Source organism: Mauremys reevesii, linkage group 3, assembly GCF_016161935.1.
Source record: "Mauremys reevesii isolate NIE-2019 linkage group 3, ASM1616193v1, whole genome shotgun sequence".
NCBI classification, from domain to species: Eukaryota; Metazoa; Chordata; order Testudines; family Geoemydidae; genus Mauremys; species Mauremys reevesii.
Window position 1 is genome coordinate 2,452,349 of NC_052625.1, and position 22,954 is coordinate 2,475,302.

Genomic DNA, 22,954 nt, shown 5'->3' on the forward strand with positions numbered 1-22,954 from the left:
GTGGGTGTACCAGGGATTCATATAGAGGCAATAGGATATTTTCTGTCTGATTATCTATCCCTTTCCTAATGGTGCCCAACATTCTGTTCACTTTTTAAACTGCTGTTGCACATGGAGTAGATGTTTTCAGAGAACTCTCCACAGTGACTCCAAGATCTCTTTCTTGAGTGGTAACAGCTAATTTAGACCCCCTCATTTTGTATGTATAGTTGGGATTCTGTTTTCCAATGTGCATCACTTTGCATTTATCAACACTGAACTTCATCTGCCATTTTGTTGCCCAGTCACCCAGTTTTGAGAGATCTTTTTGTAGCTCTTCACCAGCTGCCTGGGACTTAACTATCTTGAGTAGTTTTGTATCATCTGAAAATTTTGCCACTTCACTGTTTACCCCTCTTTCAGACATTTATGAATACGTTATATAGGACTGGGCCCCGTCTAGACCCCTTCAGGCTGTACACCCTGTATTTAGCCACCAATCACATGTCGTGCCCTCTCCATAACAATAATAATTCATGTCTAGCACCAACATAGGCTCCAGTCCAGCAAAGCCCAAAGCCCATGCTTCAGCAGTCCCATTGAAGTCAGAGCTTCAGAAGAGCTCTGAGTAGCTGGAAAGCTTGTCTTCTCTCACCCACAGAAGTTGGTCCAATAAAATATATTACTTCACCCACTGGGTCTCTCTAATATCCTGGGACTGACACAGCTACAACTACCCTGCATACAAACTGCAAGAGAGACACATTATCACTTCTGGATATGTCCCAAAACAACAGGCTTTGGAGACAGCTCTATGGTATTCCGGGAGTGCTGCTGGATAAACAAGCCCTCGGCTTCTTGGAATGGACACTGAAGGCCGCACTATGAAAAACAACCAACGTAAACAGAACATCTGTTTTCTTAGGGAAAGATCCTTTTCTGGATCAGTGACAATCTCCCAGCTCTGGCAGAACTGTTCTGGAGCTAAGAGCCTGATCCAAAACTCCCAGTGACTCCCTTGGGAGTCTTTCCATTGGACTCCATGGAAATCGGATCAGGACCCATCTGAAGTTTAAGGCTGATGAAACGTACATCAGAACTGGACCACAGCAAAATGAATAAACAATCATAATAATCATGTGAAACTATGGGGACAGGACAGGTTTCTTTGGGGTGTCTTTCTCTGTGCTTGATGGAAGTGAAGTTACATGTGCTAATCAACAACTATAGACATCGCTGTAAGGTTGGTTCAAGTGTTAGTTGATTGTTAAGGTCAGTGATGATCTGTAACAGCAGGAGATATATGCTGACTTGTCTCATTAATCTGGGGAGTGACAACAAACATATGACAGTTCGGTGAGACGCTGGATATCACCTAAACATACCAGGCCCTGGGCTAAGCCTGCAATGTTAAATTAAGGATCAGCCTGTTATAAAAACTGCATAGAAAGTGGCATGCTCAGAAGTTAGCATTCAACAGTTCTACACTCTAGAATCCTGGGCCCTTCAGAATGAGAACATTCCATGCAAATTAACTTAACAAAGAGAAGGTTAAGGGGTGATTTGATGACAGTCTATAGGTATCTACATGGGGAACAAATATTTAATACCGGGCTCTCCAGACATTGCAGAGAAAGGTATAGCACGATCCAATGGCTGGAAGCTGAAGCGAGAGACAAATTCAGACTATAAATAAGGCATCCATTTTTAACAGTGAGGGTAATTAACTGTTGGAACAATTTACCAACCGCTGTGGTGGATTCTCCATCACTGACAATTTTTCAATCAAGATTGGATGTTTTTCTGAAAGCTCTGCTCCAGGAGTTATTTGGGGGCAATTCTCTGGCCTGTGTTACGCAGGAGGTCTGACTAGGTGATCACAATGGTTCCTTTTGGCCTTGGAATCCATGAATCTAGGAAAACATAACAGCTATAAATGGTTCCAGGCTGCAACATGTCCTGCCGCAGGCTGGGAGGAGAGGAGAGGTTAAAGGGCTGACGTGGCTAGGGAGAGTTAAGAGAGGACAGCATAGAGGACATCCTTATTGAGATTGCAGGAACAAACCATCCCAATGTGTAGGAAGAATAGTAAATATGGCAAGCGACCAGCTTGGCTTAACAGTGAAATCCTTGCTGAGCTTAAACACAAAAAAGAAGCTTACAAGAAGTGGAAGATTGGACAAATGACCAGGGAGGAGTATAAAAATATTGCTCAGGCATGCAGGAGTGAAATCAGGAAGGCCAAATCACACTTGGAGTTGCAGCTAGCAAGAGATGTTAAGAGTAACAAGAAGGGTTTCTTCAAGTATGTTAGCAACAAGAAGAAGGTCAGGCAAAGTTTGGGCCCCTTACTGAATGAGGGAGGCAACCTAGTGACAGAGGACGTGGAAAAAGCTAATGTACTCAATGATTTTTTTGCCTCTGTCTTCACAAACAAGGTCAGCTCCCAGACAGCAGCACTGGGCAGCACAGCATGGGGAGGAGATGACCAGCCCTCTGTGGAGAAAGAAGTGGTTCAGGACTATTTAGAAAAACTAGACAAGCACAAGTCCATGGGGCCGGATGTGCTGCATCCGAGGGTGCTAAAGGAGTTGGCGGATGTGATTGCAGAGCCATTGGCCATTATCTTTGAAAACTCATGGCGATCGGGGGAGGTCCCGGATGACTGGAAAAAGGCTAATGTAGTGCCCATCTTTAAAAAAGGGAAGGAGGAGGATCCAGGGAACTACAGGCCAGTCAGCCTCACATCAGTCCCTGGAAAAAATCATGGAGCAGGTCCTCAAGGAATCAATTCTGAAGCACTTAGAGGAGAGGAAAGTGATCAGGAACAGTCAGCATGGATTCACCAAGGGCAAGTCATGCCTGACTATAATAATAATAATAGATATACCAATCTCCTAGAACTGGAAGAGACCTTGAAAGGTCATTGAGTCCAGCCCCCTGCCTTCACTAGCAAGACCAATTTTTGCCCCAGATCCCTAAGTGGCCCCCTCAAGCTCAAACCACTGAGCTATCCCTCCCCCCAATTAACTAACCTAATTGCCTTCTATGAGGAAATAACTGGGTCTTTGGATGAGGGGAAAGCAGTGAATGTGTTATTCCTTGACTTTAGCAAAGCTTTTGATACGGTCTCCCACAGTATTCTTGCCAGCAAGTTAAAGAAGTATGGGCTGGATGGACTATAAGGTGGATAGAAAGCTGGCTAGATCATCGGGCTCAACGGGTAGTGATCAACGGCTCCATGTCTAGTTGGCAGCTGGTTTCAAGTGGAGTGACCCAAGGGTCGGTCCTGGGGCCGGTTTTGTTCAGTATCTTCATTAATGATCTGGATGATGGGATGGATTGCACCCTCAGCAAGTTTGCAGATGACACTAAACTGGGAGGAGTGGTAGATATGCTGGAGGGTAGGGATAGGACACAGAGGGTCCTAGAAAAATTAGAAGATTGGGCCAAAAGAAATCTGATGAGGTTCAACAAGGACATGTGCAGAGTCCTGCACTTAGGACAGAAGAATCCCATGGAGTGCTACAGACTAGGGACCGAATGGCTAGGCAGCAGCTCTGCAGAAAAGGACCTAGGGGTTACAGTGGATGAGAAGCTGGATATGAGTCAGCAGTGTGCCCTTGTTGCCAAGAAGGCTAATGGCATTTGGGGCTGTATAAGTAGGGGCATTGCCAGCAGATTGAAGGACGAGATCATTCCCCTCTACTCGACATTGGTGAGGCCTCATCTGGAGTCCTGTGTCCAGTTTTGGGCTCCACACTACAAGAAGGATGTGGAAAAATTGGAGAGAGTCCAGTGGAGGGCAACAAAAATTATTAGGGGACTGGAGCACATGACTTATGAGGAGAGGCTGAGGGAACTGGGATTGTTTAGTCTGCAGAAGAGAAGAGTGAGGGGGGATTTGATAGCAGCCTTCAACTACCTGAAAGGGGGTTCCAAAGAGGATGGAGTTCGGCTGTGCTCAGTGGTGGCAGATGACAGAACAAGGAGCAATGGTCTCAAGTTGCAGTGGGGGAGGTCTAGGTTGGATATGAGGAAACACTATTTCACTAGGAGGGTGGTGAAGCACTGGAATGGGTTACCTAGGGAGGTGGTGGAATCTCCTTCCTTAGAGGTTTTTAAGGTCAGGCTTGACAAAGCCCTGGCTGGGATGATTTAGTTGGGGTTGGTCCTGCTTTGAGCAGGGGGTGGGACTAGATACCTCCTGAGGTCCCTTCCAATCCTTATATTCTATGACTCTATAGAAGTGATTGCTGTACCTGTGAGAGCGAAGGAGATGGCTCAGAGCTAGTGTGCAGAGGGAACACAGGAGAGACACAAGGAGAGGGCCCTGCGGAGCCCCAGCTGAGAAGGGCAGAAGGCTGAGCAAGTAGAGCCCCCACAGGGAGCAGTCACAGAGGTCAGCACTATCGCTGCTACATGATAGGGTGAAAGGGATTGGCTGGCAAGTGCTCTGAACGACCACGTCCTCTCGGATGAGGGCCTCGGACATGTCACCTCCCCGTAGGTCGAGGGAAGGCAACGCAGACGGTGCAGAACGGAGCTGGTAAGTTCTGCCACTTCTGCGAAGGGCTTCCCTGACAGAGGGCAGGAGCCCCAGGAAAGGAGCTGTCCCACTGCCCAGGGAAGAAGTGTTCTCTCTGCTGACATCACCACCACCTGCTCTGCTAGACAAAGCCATGGAGGGAGCTGACCCTGGCTCCAGAGGCCACGTGCACTGCTGTGGACAGTGGTGGTGCTGACATGTGCCCACGCAATCCCTGACACGGACAAATCCCAGCAGTAGCAGACAGGCTCCAGTGAGTGGATCCGGTCAGCTGCTGAGCCGGTTGCTGCAGAAGGATCAGTTATAAGAGTAAGAAGCAGCCCTGTGATCAGAGTGCCACAGAGGCTCAGTGACAGCAGTTACTGGCCAGTGTCCCAGTCACAGGCTGCCGGAGCCCGTGTGCCGCCTGGTAAAGCGAGTGAACTCCCCTTTCTCAGCAGCCCATTGATGCTCAGCCCAGACACCGCCAGGGCTTTGCAATTCCAAACGTAGAAAGGGAAGCTCTGGAAGTCTTCTAGAGCCTTTCCTCAAAGTGACCCTAAGTCTTCATTTATATCCTTGAAACAGAGTTAGAGCCCCATTTGATCTGGCTGCTGCAGGGAGTCAGGAAAACAGCTCTGCTCCTTCACACAGGATCCGAAGTCCAAGCCCTGGGCAAAGATGGGCAGGGGGATTCTGAGCACTCTCTGGGAGGTTACTGAATAGAACACACATAGGGCTGACTTGCAAGTTTCCTTGTTTGGATAGAAAAGCTGCATCTCTGGTTTTTCTGTTAAAATGGAAGCAACACCAACCCAGTAAGCAGAGCAGATGTGACCTCCCCATCATAGTTCAGAGCAACTGCACCCACCTTCCCGCCGTGGTCCCCCGAGGGCACCCACTCTAGGTTCCCAGCAACTCAGCCATCAACTCTCTTGGGCAAAGACCCATGTCTCTCTCCCTCCTGACCTGGGGTTTTCCAGGCTGCAGCGTTCCCTGCCTACACTACGATACTATCAGCAAGCCAGACTGCCTAAAGCAAAGCACAGATGCTGGCCCTTTTCCCCCAGAGGGTATGAACCTTAATGGCTGCCAGTTATCAGTTACCCTCAGCTCTTTCTAAACAAGCACATTTATTTTTAAGGTGAAAGCACTACAGAGAAAACACATTAAAAATCAATAAAAGCACATACGTTAAAAACTCACCAGAGATCACCCCAACCCTCAGGCTCTGGTAGGTGTCAGTCCTTCAAAACTCACAGCTGGGTTTTTCTCATGGTTGCCACTATCTCGGATTCAGAATCAGAGCCACCATGAATATTTCAGTCTCTCTTTTGTACACCTTAGGCCTTTGACCTAGGCCTCATGTAACAGGTGATCAACAGACAATGGCTCCCTCCTCAGGGTGTAGTTTCAAAAGGCTGGGTTTTTGCATAACCGGAGGTGGGGAATTTGCATTCATTTAACCCTTTTTGTTCCAAAAGTCCATTCTGGTCTGGCACATTGTTCAGTATAATCCTGTGAACGCCCGAGTCTCACATCTGTCACAGCTCCCCCCTCCAGAGGTTACATACAATCCCAGCCCACTACAAACCATTCATTTAACACAACGGACCCCAAAGATATTTCTACTTAATTCCATAAGGTTTCCTGAGGACCTGGCAGGAAAGTGCCATATGCGGCACACCAACCACCATCACTGTGATTCTCTTAGCAGGTTCTCTCCCCTGCTTGTTGGCTTGGCCCGATGGCTGCCTTAGAACTGTCGCTCATATTTAACATGTCGCCCAGCATTTTTTCAACCTTCCGCTTGTCTGCTGGGTTGTCCTCGGGTGATCTATCGTGCATCCTGGTCGTAAAACAGTTTCACCGGTAACAGCAGAATGAAACTAAAGGGAGGGTGATAGAAACACTAACAAAGACAAATGGATCTGTCCCAGGGCAGCTGCTCTTTGCAGGGAGCTAAGGCCCAGTCCGCCTGTCACTGCCTCAGGAAGGAGATAACTGACTGCCCGGGCGATGCAGGGGGCTGATTAGTAAAACGAGCATCTGGGCCTAATAGAGACTGCCCAAGCTCAGTAAGAGACTCTCCAAAGGGAGATCAGAGGCTCCAGAGCTCTCAAGAGAAGCCTGAGCCAGAGGACTGGAGAGGGAGCTGCGTCATGGTCTCTCTGGGGAACCTACCAGCATGGGTTGTCTGTAAGAGGGACTCCTGAGAGGGCAGCCTTGTAGACAGGGGGCTTTACCACTCACCCCAGAAGCCCGGCCTGGCACGGATCACCCACTGTCCCTGGAGAAGAGTCGCAGTGGACAGACTCCCTGGACCCAAGACTCCAGAGAAGGACGTTTCTCCGGTAGAGGCAAGAGGCCTAACCCCAGGGACAGAGACTGGAACCAAGTGACCCCTGGAGGAAGAGTCTGGGTCGAGGTGAACACAGGACTCTGGGGGGGACATGGATTAAGAATGAGCTAGTGGTCCCCCTGGGATGTTGGGGTGAAAGATTTGCTTATGTTCTGGGCTGGCTTTTCTGTTCATAAATGAGGCTTTCCACCAGGCAGTGCTCTTCAGCACTTAACGGGCTGTTCAGACTTGTTGATACTTGACCTTCCCCTCGCTCTGGGTAAGGGCTCATCTTCAATGCAACGCCCACCTGCAAGGGGACGTGCTGAGTCAGACTGGAATGGTGACAGGATCTCAGAGCCTGCTTCAAGCCACTTGGTGCGCCCCGGGCAGACACTGAGCATTCAAGTGTGGAATAAAATTAAGAGGGAGGTAGACCCAAAAAGAGGCCCTGAACCAGCGGTGGCTGCTCTGAAACCCAGTAAGCACCATCCTTGCTGTTGCCAATAATCCTGAAGAGAATGATTGTGGCTCAAATTCAGGTGAAATCCAGGATTCAACTGTAGGAAACCCAGGACTATCTCCAAACTGTCATCTACCATGTTGCAGTATTACACATAGAGACTTGTTTCAAAACAAGAAACCATTTGCATCTATGGATCTGACTGGTGACAATGCAAGAGAGATTTTTTCAGTTGTGACTGGTGTGAGGATAGCTCATGGCTTGTGAGCTGCAAGAGAGGAAAGAAAGCCTTCTGCACAGTGTGTTGATTTGCCACAGTTAAGAAGCTTAGCTTACGTAAACGTGGAGATGATGCATTTGTTTCAATTGGCATGAATCACTGGAAGGATGGTCCTGGGAAACCAGATCGACATGAGAAATGGAATGACCAGAGGAATGGCATTTAGAAAGCGCATGCTTATACCGGCCAAGTGAATGTAGATGTTCAGCTACCACAAAACAAAGTTGAGCAAGCTACAAATTGCAGTTGGTTTTTGGGACAAACGTAAGTGCATTTAGTATCTTATGAAGCAAGAGCTGGCGGTATGGGGGCATACGGATGATGAAATCAATTTTCAAAAGCTATTTGAGCTTTCAACAAACACATCTGACAAACATCAAGGGGTAGCCGTGTTAGTCTGTCTCTGACAAAGAAATTAAGCAAAGGCTGAAAAAGAAATGCCAGTATGCCTGACTCGACATTACCCATGAACAAATTAGTGTACCATCAGGTGTTTTCAAAACTTATGCACAAAGTCAAGGAGTCAGAAATATTTTCTGTTGTTATTGAAACCAGGGGTGTAAGTGGTCATGAACGACTCCGTTTTGCTGCATGCTTGGATGATGATAATTATGAGTCACTGAATAGTTTGTTGGGCTGTATGGTTGCCCAATATCTCTGCTGATTAGACAGCCCTAACTCATTCAAACCCTGGTGTCAGACACGGCAAACAGCAACACTACCAGCTATCAAATCAATGCTGGACAAAGATCGAGCAATCCTCAACACACTGGAGGCTGTTGTCTTTGAAGGTGGAGAAAGTGAAGCAGTGACTAAAGCCCCAGGACCGATTTCTCTTATGGAGACATTTAGAAAGTTTGCTTTAGTGTATTTTCAGCTTGGGACGGAGTAGCTCGAGTGTAACTGCTGAGGCTGCCCTGACTTTTGTATCCTGACCCTTCGCAAACATTTAAATAGTTTGCATTCAGGCATGTGCTTTACTGAATTTTATACAGGTTTGGATGCTTCAAAAGATGTAACTAACCCTCCTTCACTGCCAAAACAGATTCAACAGCTACCACGATGCACCAATGATACAAGTGCACCAGGTGTGTTTAAAACTCCTGAAGAATATTTTTGTAAACAATTCTTTCAACTGCTTAACATTTTGGGGGGCAAATGTGATTAATTGGGATTGGTGCTCACATAGGGCACAGAAGACGACAAAATTTGAATCATTTGTATATTGTATATGATTCCCATGAGTTCTACAATTATACATTGGTGACGAAGTTATGGAGGATTTTCCTACCATCTGAAAAAACTGAAGACCACGTTGCTGAAACAGAACTCCCAACATTGCTTTTAAATACTACAACTAGTAATAATAACAACAACCCTAATCACTGAGGATGCAAATCACGATGCAAAGCAATATAGCCTATACTGATATTGCAATCTTATATGGGTGTATTTTGGAATGTTTTCTCATGTGGGTTTTGTTTCCAAGGAGGTGTAAAATAAACAACGGGAAGTTATTTGACATGGTAGCTGTGCCTAACACTGCAGCTTTGTGCAGTGATCACCAATTATTTCCATGTGACATGGCTGAAAGTATTTAGGTGTTTTATTCTTCCCCTTTCGGTGTTAAGCTATGTAGGAATAATTAAAAAGTAAACAGCCCCAATAAAACCATTTAAATGGATTGCATTGCGACTTTCTGCCTTTCCTTCACTTTCTTTTTAAGTTCTGGTCCATAATGACTAGAGCCATAAATGGTTTGAATATAGTTTTTTTAAAAAGCCACACTTTACCAGTGCTTATTATTTATCGCCATTTGAGATTGTGTTCATTTTGAGTGTCGTCTTTTCAGTGACCCCTGTCGTGAGCGATAGGCAGCCTCTTATGGAATTAGCAATGCAATGTTTATTTTGGCATTGCTTAAAGTACCAGACCTAGCCTTGCTCGGTAGGTGTTGGCGGTGTTTTGATTGCTTGGCCTTTTGCGGTCCTTCCAGTGCCCATGTGCCCTACCCTCCAGCCCAGGCACCCGTTTGTGGGTGTACATGTTTGCTGGCTGCACTGGCGGGTGGTTGTTATTTTTGGCTGATGAGAATGCAAATGTATTTTTTGTTTGCGTCAAATAGGGAAGACGTAACTCTAGTCTCTGGAGTCCATGATATTCATGCCCTTGTCAGAGGACAAGGTACGGGCTTTGGAACCTGGCCCATGGCGAGTGACTGAGGCAAAGAAATAAACTTGTCTCTTAACAGCTGTGCAGTGCAGCTTTATCGTCCTTAGGAGAAATTGCCTAAGCCAGCTGTCCCTTACCAAAAATGCTGAATGGTTTATGGTACAACAACCCACAATTATGCAATGCTTCTCCTGCCTGATAAAGACTGGAAATCTCCTTTGCTCTCAGTTATATTTAAAATGCTGTCTTCTTTCTTTCAGGAAGCCAAACAAAAAATGGTTTGGTGAGCACATGAATTGTTCTGAAGAGCAACAGCAGCCGTCCCGTAACTACCCTGCTTCATGCTGACACACAAAGCAACTGCTTTCTTGTTAAGTAAAAACAAGTCAACATTCACAGCAAAACCATGAAAGAAAAACCACAAGTGACCTAACACTTCTGAGTCATCCCCCCGCCTGGTACGTTGTAAGAGTCCTCTACAACGCTCTGCCACCTGTAGCCTGCCCAGAACTGCTGATCAGCAATTCTTTTGTCTGTTTTAAACACCAGCATCATTATACACATGAACACTGCCCAGATGTCGGCAGCCTTCCTCAGCACACATTTATCCCTAAGCCCTAATGACTAAGGCATGCTAGCAGAGACCCGCCCCTCAATCCAGGATTGTGGGAAACTTCTTGAAAAAAAAATGTTTTGCAAGATAAACTGTGCACTGTCTCCGTCGGCAAAGCATTCGAATAAGGGAGCCAGAGCCAGACCCTGAGCCCACTGAAGTCAGGGGAAAGACTCATGATTTCAATGGGCTTTGGAGCAGGCTCTTGCTGAACAAGAGGGTTCCTTCTGCAAAACCATGTGGAAGTGCTTTTCCCCCGGTATTTTCTCAGGATGCCAACACAAAGGACTTGATGCAAATGCCAAGAGGTTGCTAATGATCCTGAAACCCTTAACACTGTCTTATTGCTGTTTGTAATTTACAGTACGTGAATGTACAGATGTTTCACTATGGAAAGTATTTTCAAAAAGGTCACATTTGGCAGCAATCTGTTGGGAAGGAGAAGTCCTACAATAATTTTGCTGCACTTTAAGTTGAAGGCTTTTCTGCTTTGATTTCAATTTCTATTTATTGACAGGAGCTTCTTGAAAGAATAAACAGACCTGATTGGAACCCTCTGGCTTGTTCGTGCAAAAGGTCAGATTTGGGTGATTCAGAGGGGTCCCTTTCTATGAATCTATGAAACACTGGGAGAAGAAGTCTCCTCCCACAATAGTTTGTCTTCATCAATTGCTATGCCTGAAAACTAGCCTTGTAGGTAGAAAGCGATGTGTGACCTTTTAAAGATGGGGAAACTGAGGCATGGGGCCAGATTTTCAGAAGAGCTCAGGTGCAGATTTTTAAGAGCTCAGCACCCTCACTTGGCCCACATTGGCTCCACCCCCACTGTGACACTCATGGACAGATTTTGTTTGTTTGGCTGCCACGCTTTTCCAAAACTCTTCTGACTTCCAGTCTCTTGCAAAGCCAGTAGCCAGTGCTCCCTTGGTGTCTCTGCCATTGGGCTCAGCCCTCAGATCAACTCGTTAGTCGTGCTGCCCGCGTCACAGGTTTTGCATTAGGAACAGAAATTAGATTGTTTTGACTTAGGGAAAAACCAAATACTTGATTTAAGGAAAGGCGGAAATGCTCTGGGGTAACGAGACGGGGCTGCGAGGCAGGACGCGCTGAGTTCGAATGGTGGCTCTGCTACTAACTCACTGTGTAGCGTTGGGCAAGTTGCCACAACTCATCTTCTCCATCTGAAAAGTCAGTCAACGGATGCTCACTTGCCTGGGCCCAGGGGTGCTTGCGGGGATTGGAGTTTGCACAGTGTTTGGAGGGAGTTAAGCTCACTAATAATAATGCCTTGACATAAACAAACAAGGTGAGCAATATAGTTCTGGATATTTCTTTAGTGGAAAAGAAGGACTTCAAATGACAAAATCCCTGTTTAACTTGAATGGCAACCTGCAAATGGTATTTCTCGGCCTTCGTTCAGTGGAATCTATACTTCTCCTCTTGCATACTGAGAGAGGCACCACTCCAAAGGCAGGGTGAGTTTTTTTCCTTTGAGCAAGGCGAGGGCCCCAAAAGGATGGTGAAATTGAGAGTGGAGGAGGCAGAGCTGCTCTGTGAATTCTACCCCAGGTGGCGGCATCAGCTGGTGTGAACCGTGCTGTGCGGGGCCAGACAGGATCTCTCCTCCATGGACCGTTCTCCCACCACTTCTCAGAAGATGGACGTTCCCCAGCTGAGTGAGCCTTATCCTCCAGGGGACAAACTGGCTCCTGAACGATCAGCCTCTAAGAGAAGACGTGGCACGCTTTGCTGGATACTGTGCTGTACTTCCAGAGGGCCAATTTATTGTCTCATTTTACCTCTTCCACTTGCCTGATTTTTCCACGTGACTGACTGACCTTATCCAAGTTTACACCAAGCCTCTGGCCTTCATTGTCCTGACCCTCTCTATGCCATCTGCACCCATCTTCCATGCAGGAGTCCATCTGTGCCTTAGCATCCCCCTGCCCTTTCCTCCTCCTCGCTGTCACTCTCAGATATTCTCATTGAAACAAGATACAGCCAGGAGTTCCCCAGTTTAAAGCTGTGGTAGGAAGCCGTTTTCACCTAGTGTAGTGAAATTCTGGCCCCATTGAAATCAATGGCAAAACTCGTGGAGGTTTTTAACAGCAGCTTAGGCAAACACCTGTCAGGAATGGTCCAGTTAATACGCAGTCCTGCATTGAGTGCAGGGGAATGGACTAGATGACTTACCGAGGTCCCTTCCAGTCCTACACTTCCGTGAGTCTATGGTTTTCAAACACTTGTTTTAAACAAAAGTGCTCTCAGCTGACATTGGCCAGGGAAATTGCATTCAGCCTGTGCTAGCTGAAACCGTCCCAAACTCCTGTTTAAAGACAGTTGGCTAAAATAAGTAGATGCGAGTGCTGACAGGACCTGGAGTTGCATCATACAAACTCCATGAAGCCCTCTAGGGACTCACCTATTGCTGTTGATTTTATATGGAAAGCACTGACATACTGCGGTCATGGGCAGCGGCATAAAACCCTCCTGACCGACAGACACGCACACTCAGAGGTGAAATCCTGTCCTATTGAAGTCAGTAGGAGTTTTGCCATTGATTTCAATGGGGCCAGAATTTCATGCCAGGTTACCAAGACTAGCAAAGCAGCAAACCCACATCCCCATCTGAATCCAGGCTTCTCTGAAAGCACCGATCAGACCCTAAGTCATTGCACACCTGGGAAAACCCCATGGATACAATGGAATGACATAGCTAGAGAACTCAACTCAGGCATGAGAACAGACTGTTCCCTGGGAAGAGAGGGCTGATTTAGTCACTGTCCTAGAGAAACGGATTCCAGATATTTCACAATTCTCGAGGGGAATAGCCTGTTTCCAGTCTGGGTCCCAACGAGAGCTGGGACTGGGACTTCCTAGTGTTGTCACTCACCCCACACACATCCATTCCCAGCAGGAGGAAGTAAGGAGAGGGCCTGGCAGAGACTTGACGTTCTGCTTCGCTAGACCTGGGGCCCAGCATCAAGAAGTCTCGATCTCTGCTCCGTCTGACACGTCCTTCTCGACACAGCGGACATTGGTATTTTGGGCCTGCCAAGCTGTGATTCCAGCGGACTCCAACCCCCCGTATGCGTCTGGGAGTCGGGGGACCCCCCGAGTTTATCAAACACTGAGAGTCAGACCCAGGCAATCAGAGTGAATGCTCTCAGGTATAAATACCTGGTGCCGTTCCCTGGGAGTCAATGGGGCCAGCTCCCCTGCTGGTGGAAATCAGCATCGCTCCATTGACTTTGACACCAACATCAGTGGAGCTGTGCAGGTTAACACCAGCTGAGGATCCGGCCCCTTATCCCTGGCAGTTCTGCGTTGGAGCCTCTCAGCAGGATGCCCATTGCTCAGCACAAACACACCCCACCAGAGTGCACTGGGCATTACTCCAACGTTCATCTGCCCTCACCTGGAGCTGACCCTCAGCTCTTCACAGCTGCACCGCCCTTCCAGGGAGCCGCGGGCTGAATCCTGTCCAAGTGACTCATCTAGTTCCCAATCCACTAAATCAAGGACCAGGAAATCTCCCCCCAGCTTGAAGTGACATCAGGACTGGACAGTTTCTAGCACTAAGCCAGTCTCGGATGGACAATGCCACTGGTTTAATGTTGTCTGACACAGATAGGGCTATATTTTCAAGACAGCTGAGGGCCAGATTTTGGGCTGCTCAGCACCCTGCTAAGCACCCAAAGAGCTTAGATCCCAGCAGCCCCTGGGGACATTTCAGTCGAGATTTTTCTGGCCCTGACAGGGGTGCCGAGCCCTTTCGGAAATTCTGACCCGAGTGGCTGATTTGGCTTTTGCTAAAGGTCCCAGGTGCAGCCTTGATCTTGTACTTGAAGCAAATACTTTCTCAGGAGCTTCTGCTTCCAGTGCTGGTCCTCTCTTTTGGTCTGTGCTATTGGTTGGGTCTGTCAAGCCAAGAGACACCAAGGCAGGATTAGAAACTCAGGAGGATGCAGCACCAAGAGGCACTAAAGACCTGACATTGAAAATCCATTTCAGGCCTTCCTGTGCCTGTGAATTGCTCGTTTCACATTCTGTCCACATGTGCGCCGACCAGCCCACCTTCTGCCCATTCCCACCCGCACCCTACCCTCTCCATCCCTCGCACGGGTGTCCCACCGTAGAGAGGCTTTTCAGCGAGCAGAGGGTTGCTTGGTGCATGCTCCCAAGTGACGTGCTTGTCACAGCTCAACGGAGCCGACTTGACTGTGATCATGATTGCTTGTATTTCACACCCCCATCCTCCCCATCACATGGGATGAATAGCGCCACAATCCCAGCTGGCCAGTTCAACAACTGCTTTCTGTTATGGTATCGGCCATCCGGAACAGAGCTGAGACTCGCTGACTGGCAGCTGACCCATATTTGTACATTTCAGTAAATGCACTATGTAGCCTTTGCCTTGGTTTAGGAACAAATCCTGATCCACCAGAGAAGTGAGACATTCCAGCCAGTATATTTCTAGCTGATCACTGCACTTTCTGAAGAGGTGATAGTCACTAGGCTTTCAAACTCCTATTTTATAACATTTCTCCAGGCTTTTTATAATCCTCACACATGCACGGCCTGCTGTGACTTACTGCAACAACTCAGGGGCCAAAACCATTCATTCCTGTCATATTTTTCACCTTATGAATTTGCTTTTAGTCTTTAGAGGAGTAATCCGCTGCAATTCCAGCTCACTTCAAATGCAAAAGCCGTCCAGACCTGGTCACAGGGAGCCTCACTCTCCAGAACATCTTTATTCCAGGCCTGTTCGAGTGAGAGCAGCACAGGGAGACGTCTCAGCAGGGGAGAAATCCTGGGAGTTTTACCATTGACTTCAGTGGAGTCAGGATTTCACCTTTTTAAAATATATATATACGAAGATCAGCTTTCTTCATTCCTGGTTGGACTGGCAGGTCACTGGTGAAAAGGTCAACTGGCCTGTGTGCACTCAGATCACCCAGGAACAGCCAGACAAGGTTTGCTAACACTCAAACTGATTTCCTGAGGTGGTTTGCAATCAACTAACAGAAGAAGGACCATACTGGGTCAGATCAATGGTTCATGTAGCCCAGTATCCTCTCTGCTGACAGTGGCCCATGCCAGATGCTTCAGAGGGAATGAACAGAACAGGACAATTATCAAGTGGTCCATTCCCTGTCGCCTATTCCCAGTATCTGGCAGTTTGAGGCTTAGGACACCCAGAGCATAGGGTTACATGCCTGACCGTCTTGGATAATAATCATTGATGGACCTATCCTCTGTGAACTTAGCTAATTCTTTTTTTTAACCCTGTTATGCTTTTGGTCTTCACAACATCCCCTGGCAATAAGTTCCACAGGTTGTCTGTGTGTTGCGCTGTGTGAAGAAGTACTTCCTTCTGTTTGCTTTAAACTTGCTGCGTATTAATTTCATTGGGTGAACCCTGGTTCTTGTGTGACGGGGTAAATAACACTTCCTTATTTACTTTCTTCACACCAGTCATGATTTTATAGACCTCTATCATATCCCCCCTTAGTCATCTCTTTTCCAAGATGAAAAGTCAGTCTTTTTAATCTCTTCTCATACAGGAGCTGTTCCATACACCTCATCATTTTTGTTGCCCATCACAGTATTCAAGGTGTGGACATACCGTGGATTTAAATATAGAGGCAATATGATATTTTCTCTATTATTATCTATCCCTTTCCTAATGATTTCCAACATTCTGTTAGCGTTTTTGACTGCCACTACTCACTGCGCAGATGTTTTCCGAGAACTATCCACAGTGACTCCAAGATCTCTTGAGTGGTCACAGCTAATTTAGACCCATCATTTTGTATGTATAGTGGGGATTATGTTTTCCAATGTGCATTGCTTTGCATTTATCAACACTGAATTTCATCTGCCATTTTCTCACACAGTGACCCAGTTTTGTGAGATCCCTTTGTAGCTCTTCACAGTCTGCTTTGGATAGGGTGACCAGATGAGATGAAGAAAATATCGGGACACATGGGGGGGCAGAGTCTGCCGGAGGAGCAAAAAAAAATGTCGGGACGAATTGCATCCTGACCAAAGGTCAGTCAGGACATGGGACAACCACCCAAATATTGGGACGGTCCTGATTTTATCGGGACGTCTGGTGACCCTAGCCTTGGATTTAACTAAATAGGATAAGTCGGGGATATGGAACTTAAGCAGGGTCTGAATGAGCTCTCTCCTGACATCTAGTGATGAATGGGCGGAAAAGACCTCAGCAGCAGACCGTATTTGCATAGACACACCTACTCTGCCTAGGTGAGCCTCAGACAGGCCTACTTTGCCAAAGTGATCAGTTTTGGCTGTTTGGGGTTAAAGTTCACTTAGGAATTCAACATGCCGTGAAGTGCTCATCTGAGGAATGCGATCCGAAGCCCTGGCTGCTGTGGGTGCCGTTAGAGATTCAGATACACACACAGCTGTACATTCAAAGGCCAGCCCGTTTCTTCTTAAAATGCACTGCAGAGCTTTGGTTTGTGATAGCCCCTGCCACAGCTTTCTCATTCAATTTCTCCCCAGTGCGCCACCCATGCCAGGGAGAGAAATCCCCTTCCCTGTACAAAATAAAAGAGGAGATGAGGGCAGGCCACAGGACTGGGCTCCAGGAGAACAAGGTTCAATTCCTGACTTTGCCACATAGTCCCAGTGTAGCCTCCAGCAAGCCCTGCTCTCTTCACCTTCCTCATCTGTAAATGCGTATTCACCCCCACAGGAGTGTTCAGAGGCAGATAGGCCCAAACCCTCAAAGCTACTGAGGGGCATAAATAACACCACTGGGAGTCAGTCCCTCCATGTCTTTGAGGATCTGGCCATAATGCTCCATTCACTGTTTGCCAAGGACTTGAAAATCTGTAGCTGGAAGATATCCTAGCACAGAGCCATATTGTTGATAGTCAGGGAGGACATATGCCACTGTTTAACGCTGAAATATTGGTTTAAGGTTCAGTTTTGTGAGAAAAAAACACCTCCTGGCCTCTTGCCTGCAAGATTTTTTTTTTAATTGTGAAAATACTGCTTGCTCATTTGAAACCTTAACACTCACAGAAAGTGCTATTGGAATTACTCAGTGTTGTAACATTTCTATTGACGTGAGTCAGAGAGGTTAACTGCAAGGGTCTTAAATTAAATCCCCAAGAGGATTTTCAATTTTTAGCTTGCCCTCAGAAGAACTTTCGGTAATTTTACTACGGTTCTGATCAGAACTGGCAGCTGTTCTTTAGCATATGTGTTTACCAAAATACCAGTAGCTATGGTGGACACTTTTCCCCGTGTTTGTTCATCACAGTAGTGTCTGCTTTGGACTTAAAATACAGCTTCCTCACACTATGACAATATGAAAAACCCAGAGTACAACACATGCCAGCAGTGGTGTGCGACTAGCGCCCCCTGGTGTTCAATGGCACCATCCCTTAGACCGATAATTGGCCAATATCACTTCAAACGGAAGTTTTGCTCCATAAGAACTGCAGAATTTGGCCTAGGCTCTTGACTTTCTCTTGACTAGTACAGAGATAACTGGAGGAAGGAGGCATGCAGATCATTTTAACTAAATTCTTTAAATTCTTTACTCTTGCTTCCTGGTGAACTTATTCAGACGTCCCCAGTCATAAATAACCACCTGCCCCTCGGGCAGTACTGCTCTTGCCAGGCGGTGGTTTATATTCACCACCTTCTTCTCCCCGCAGTTCTTGCTGTTGGCTGGAATCACACATGTGTCGCCTGGCCAGGGCACTCACTCTCAAACTGCTGTTCATCTGATTCCTTGGATCAGCCACTCAGGAGCAGAGAATCTACCACCCTAGTGGCCAAGAACTGAGCCTCCACCAGCCCCGGACTCATATTGACCCAGGAAAGCAGGAGGACACACTAACGTTAGTCTCAGAAACCCGTTCGCATGGCAAATCACTGCACTCCCATCAGGCTGACGCCACTTTTTCCACTGATACAAAAACAACAAGAACTGTCCCCAGACGGTGTGTGCCATGAGGAACACAAGCATCCCTTAAATGCTACCGAAATTGTACATTTTTAAAAAATAATTGGTATAAAGGGTTAATCATTACAGAGGGTCTGTTCTTGGGCTGTTTCTTCATTGCGCCTGGGGAGTGCTCCCTGGAGTCACTCCACTTTAGGCAGGGCCCTGTCTCCTGGGGAGAAGCACAGGGCCTCACACACAGCAAAGACAGAACGGTGTGTTGAGGGCTCTGCACTTGGGAGATAGGAGGCTAAGCTCAAGTAAGCAGTGATCTCACTTCTCCTCATTGGCTCCTTTGCAAGACCAGAGCATTAGGCCAATAGGTAGTTTGGTGCAGGATGAGAATAAAAATTGTCAAACCCTTGTGTCCACACAAATAGCACTTGTCCATTTGCTTAGGCCTACAGGCCAAAGAGGCCGGTATAGGCCACAAAGTCTTCACCAGCTCTAACGGTGCCTAATTTATCGGGAAGGCTGCTCTCCCTGGGATGAAAGTCTCAAGAATGGCTAAGGGCTTGTGAGTCTTTTCCTGCCCAACTCTGCCTGAATGCCCAAAGATGGAGCCGTTCTTCTTAGCAGCTCCTAAGGAGATTTAAGGTCATCTGGAACCGAGAAGACATGGCCAGGGTTACTGAGGCATCCAGAGAGGAGGAGGCAAAGTTACCAGGCGCTGATGGATCCTGCAGCGGTGAAACTCTCCCCTCAGGCGATAGCTCCTGCTGATGCACAGACTGCTTTGGAAGAACAAAACGCTAAACAAAACATGCTCTCTGTTTCCAAAACATGAGCCCTCAGTAGCTTGGTCACTGAGCTCTGGAGATCTCCTGCCAGCAGAGACCAATGACCATGAACTGGGAGAATGAGAGACACCCCAGCGTTTCGAATATGGTCAGCAGGGGAAAGCGTAGGGCACAGAGGTTGCTGTGATAATTGTGCCTACAAACGTACCCTAATTGTGCACGTAAACAAGAAAGGTGTGGGACCGGAAATCAAGGGTCCAAAATTGGTGTGTCAGAAACAAGACCTAACTGATGGACAAAATAACACGGGGATCGGACTATTCCACTCACTGCTCTCCTTTTTCCTTCTGTCTAAGGAGAGTCTGGCACGGCCAGACAGGACTGTATATTTTGCAACACTGCTGTATGCCTGTGACCAGAAAGAGGCAGCTAATTGCAATGCCTTAAACAGTCCAACACTGAAGCAAGTTTGCCAGGTCTCAGAGCGGCTGATCTGACTGTGTGCTGTGCCTGTGTTTATCCAGCAGCGAGGCTGCAAAAGAAAGTCCACACCAGAGACAGAAGCTGAATTTTCTAGCTTTGCTGCTCTTCTGTCTTCCTTCCTGTGTCTGTTTGCCTTGTTTTGTCTCCTAGGAAACGGGATTGGACTTTAACAACAGCTGTAGCCCAGAAAAAGATGGTTACTCACCTTTGTAACTGTTGTTCTTCAAGATGTGTTGCTCATATCCATTCCAATTAGGTGCGCGCGCCGCGTGCACGTTCGTCGGAAGATTTTTACCCTAGCAACACTCGGTGGGTCGGCTGGGCGCCCCCTGGAGTGGCGCTGCTATAGCGCCGAGTATATACCCAAGCCGACCCAACGGCCCCTCAGTTCCTTCTTGCCGGCTACTCCGACAGAGGGGAAGGAGGGCGGGTTTGGAATGGATAGGAGCAACACATCTCGAAGAACAACAGTTACAAAGGTGAGTAACCGTCTTTTCTTCTTCGAGTGCTTGCTCATATCCATTCCAGTTAGGTGATTCCCAAGCCTTACGTAGGCGGTGGGGTCGGAGTGAGATGTTGCAGAATGCAAAACTGCTGATCCAAAGGCTGCATCATCTCTGGACTGTTGGACCAGTGCATAATGTGAGGCAAAGGTGTGGACCGAGGACCAGGTAGCTGCGCGACATATCTCCTGGATGGGTATATGAGCCAGGAAGGCAGCAGAAGAAGCCTGAGCCCTGGTGGAATGTGCAGTGAGGCGGCTCGATGGAACATGGGCCAAGTCATAGCAGGTGCGGATGCACGACGTCACCAAAGATGAAATCCTCTGGGAGGAGACAGGTAGGCCCTTCATTCGGTCTGCCACTGCGACGAAGAGTTGGGGCGTTTTACGAAAGGGCTTTGTCCGCTCGATATAAAATGCGCCCTACAGACGTCTAGGGAGTGCAATTGTTGCTCCCTTCGCGATGAGTGTGGCTTCGGAAAGAAGACCAGAAGGAAGATATCCTGGCTGATATGAAAGGCCGACACCACCTTAGGGAGGAAGGCCGGATGTGGCTGCAACTGCTCCTTGTCCTTGTGAAACACAGTATATGGTGGGTCCACCGTGAGAGCCCGAAGCTCGGAGACTCGTCTGGCCAATGTAATGGCTATGAGGAAAGCTGTTTTCCAGGACAGGTATAGCAGCGAGCAGGTTGCCAGTGGCTCGAATGGGGCAGTCATAAGTCTGGTTAGAACCAGGTTGAGGTCCCAGGTTGGGGCGGGGCGGCGACTTGGGGGTATAAGCGCTCCAAGCCCTTGAGGAACCTAGAAACCATTAGGTGCGAGAATACGGAGCAGCCACTCTCCCCTGGGTGGAAGGTAGAGATGGCCGCCAAGTGCATCCTCAGTGATGACACCGCCAGGCCCTGCTGTTTGAGAGACCAGAGGTAGTCCAAGATGGAATGGATCGGGACCTCGGTGGGAGTAACACTGTGCGTTTCGCACCAGCAGGAGAAACGCTTCCACTTGGCCAGATATGTTAACTGAGTGGAAGGCTTCCTACTACCCAGGAGTACCTGTAGTACCAAGGCAGAGCAACGTAACTCGGATCGGTTTAGCCACGCAGCAGCCATGCTGTGAGGTGCAGGGATTGCAGGGCTGGGTGATGAAGCCTGCCGTGATCCTGCGTTATGAGGTCTGGGCGAAGAGGAAGGGGAATCGGGTTGGCTATCGACAGGTCGAGCAACATGGTGTACCAGTGCTGCCTGGGCCACGCTGGAGCGATCATGATCAGGTGCGCTCTGTCCCTGCGGAGTTTTAGCAGGACCCTGTGAACCAGCGGGAATGGTGGAAAAGCGTACAGCAGATGGCTTGTCCACGGCATCAGAAAAGCATCCAAGATCGAGCCCGGGGAGAGGCCTTGGAATGAGCAGAACGTCTGGCACTTCCTGTTCTCGCGAGAAGCGAAGAGGCCTATGCGGGGAAAGCCCCACTTCCGGAAAACGGAATGGATAACGTCCGGACGAATCGACCACTCGTGAGACAGGAAGGCTCTCCTGAGGCGATCCGCCAGAATGTTCCGAACCCCTGGGAGAAAGGATGCTACCAGGTCTATCGATTGGGCTATGCAGAAGTCCCAGAGCTGGATCGCTTCCTGCCAAGAGGGGAGGACCGTGCTCCTCCCTGCTTGTTTATGTAAAACATGGCCATGTTGTCTGTGAACACTGAGACACAACAGCCTTGTAGGTGCTGCCGAAACGCCTGGCACGCAAGGCGGACTGCTCTCAGCTCTCGGACATTGATGTGCAAGGCCAGCTCTTGAGCTGACCAAAGGCCGAGTGCGAAACTGACCAAGGTGAGCACCCCAGCCGAGAGATGAGGCGTCCGTCGTCAGGGACACCGAGGGGTGAGGTGGGTGGAACAGCATCCCTGCACACACCAGGGAGGGCGTCAACCACCAGTCGAGGGAGCCTAGGATGCTCGGGGAGATCGTGACGATCATATCTATGCTGTCTCTGCTCGGGTGGTACACCGAGGTGAGCCACGATTGGAGTGGACGGAGGCGAAGTCTGGCATGTTTGGTTACGAACGTGCAGGCAGCCATGTGACCCAGGAGACCTAGGCAAGTGCGAGCCGAAGTTGTCGGGAAGTTCCATAGACCTTGTATAATTGTTACCATCGCCTGAAACCGAGGCTGAGGTAAGCAGGCTCTGGCGAGATTGGAGTCCAGGATGGCCCCAATGAATTCTATTCTCTGTGTGGGAATCAGAGTGGATTTCTCTATATTGATCATCAGGCCTAGACACAGGAATAGGTCCTTGACGATGCCCACATGATGGGTAACTTGGGCCTCGGAGGTCCCTCAAATGAGCCAAATGTCTAGATACGGAAAAACGTATATCCGACGGCGGTGGAGGGAGGCGGCGACTACAGCCATGCACTTTGTGAATACTCTTGGGGCTGTAGAGAGGCCAAACGGAAGGACCGTAAACTGGAAATGTTGACGGTTGGCCACAAACCGGAGGTACCTTCTGTGTGGAGGAGAAATGGTGGCGTGAAAATACGCGTCCTTCATATCGAGGGCGGTATACCAGTCTCCGGGATCCAAGGATGGGATGATGGTCCCCAGGGATACCATGCGGAACTTCAGCTTTATCATGAACTTGTTGAGTTCCCGCAGGTCTAGGATAGGTCCAAGACCTCCCTTCGTCTTGGGGATTAGGAAATAGCAGGAGTAGAACCCCTTGCCCCTTTCGTCCTTTGGTACCTCCTCTATAGCTCCAATGGCGAGGAGCATCCGCACCTCTTGCAAGAGAAATTGCTCGTGAGAGGGGTCCCTGAAGAGGGACGAGGATGGAGGGTGGGAGGTGGGGGACGAAATA

General features: G+C 48.3%; 2 long non-coding RNA genes across 2 annotated transcripts in view; one reads left to right on the forward strand and one right to left on the reverse strand.

Annotated features, from left to right (window-relative positions):
* LOC120400606 overlaps positions 1-22,954 on the reverse strand; it is a 303,500-nt gene that overhangs the window by 257,556 nt on the left and 22,990 nt on the right. The gene's annotated exons all lie outside the window — the stretch shown is intronic.
* On the forward strand, positions 1,515-10,935 carry LOC120400610. The gene is made up of 3 exons (XR_005595924.1): positions 1,515-1,616; positions 10,024-10,221; positions 10,894-10,935. It is a non-coding gene; the product is annotated as an uncharacterized LOC120400610 (long non-coding RNA).